Source organism: Acyrthosiphon pisum, chromosome A1 (assembly GCF_005508785.2).
Source record: "Acyrthosiphon pisum isolate AL4f chromosome A1, pea_aphid_22Mar2018_4r6ur, whole genome shotgun sequence".
Taxonomy (NCBI): domain Eukaryota; kingdom Metazoa; phylum Arthropoda; class Insecta; order Hemiptera; family Aphididae; genus Acyrthosiphon; species Acyrthosiphon pisum.
Window position 1 is genome coordinate 45440659 of NC_042494.1, and position 1327 is coordinate 45441985.

Sequence of the window (1327 nt, forward strand, 5' to 3'; positions counted from 1 at the left end):
CATAAAATATACAAGCACAAATTTTAATTAAAACTGACAGCTTACAAACGTATAATAATATGGGATATTGGGTATGGATAATATATGTTTTCCTTTTCTAAATAATAATTACCCGCATGGCACTAATCTTTAATATCTAGATTCTAGATACTATAATATACTATATAGTATATTCATATACTGTGAATAAGGAATAATATAAAATATTATTCTTTAATTCTCATAAGTCGTTTCGTATATTTTGGCATTTTGTAAGTTCCATTAACTATTAGCATTGTTTAAATATACAGTAATTATAATAATATTATTATAGTATATTTAATCAATGGTAGGCCTCTACTTGTATTAAATACGTTATTTATAGTGCAGTACACTTCGACAGTCTATAATATTTACTATTTAGGATATTCGATACCTGCATAATAATATTATATAGCAGAATAATTTATATTTAACATAATAATTATTGTTATTATTTTTTTTTTTTTATTACACAAAATGCTAAAATAAATCTTTGGGGTTCGTACAAAGAAAAAAAAATAACTTAACGTGACTATAAAATAAATTAACGCGTTAAGTTAGAAGTTACTTTAAAAATAAAGTAACTCGTTAAGATAGAAGTTACTTCTTAAAAAAAAAGTAACTCGTTAAGTAACTTAGTTAAAAGTAACTTAACTTTTTAACTTAACTTTAACTTTTTAACTCGTTAATGCCCAGCCTTGCCGATTAATGGTATACCGGTATTCTAAAATATCGAAAATACCGCCAGCCATAAAACTAAACTGTACAGCGGAACAACATCCACTTCCCCGATTTTTTTATATTTAATATTCTAAACACGTGATCTGCTTTGTAGTTAAGTCAAATTTTGATAAATATTAAAATTGTAAAACTTGTGTTTTGAAATATTAATAAAAATGAACATTACATAGATTCATATTATTATTGTATGGTCCATAAATCATCAGATTGCATTTTCGCAGAATGATGCGTATTAAATAAATATAATTTAAGCCATTAGATATATGGTTAATATCATAGATAATTTATTCTCATTTTGTTTGCGATAATTATTATAATATTTTCATATATTATTATAAAATGACATAATGAGAAATAATTACATATTTTTATTCGCGCAATCGTTTAGATATTTTAAATAATGTAGGTACCCAAAGAAGTACTCAAAAAAATGTTTCAGGGAGTGTTTTCTCTTTTTCAAATTTGAATGTGGAAGTAAAAATTAAAGTGAAAGTGTTAATGTGCAAGTTAAAAGTAAAAATTTCTCCGTAGTTTTCAAAAGCGACGTGAAAAACAAAGAAAAATT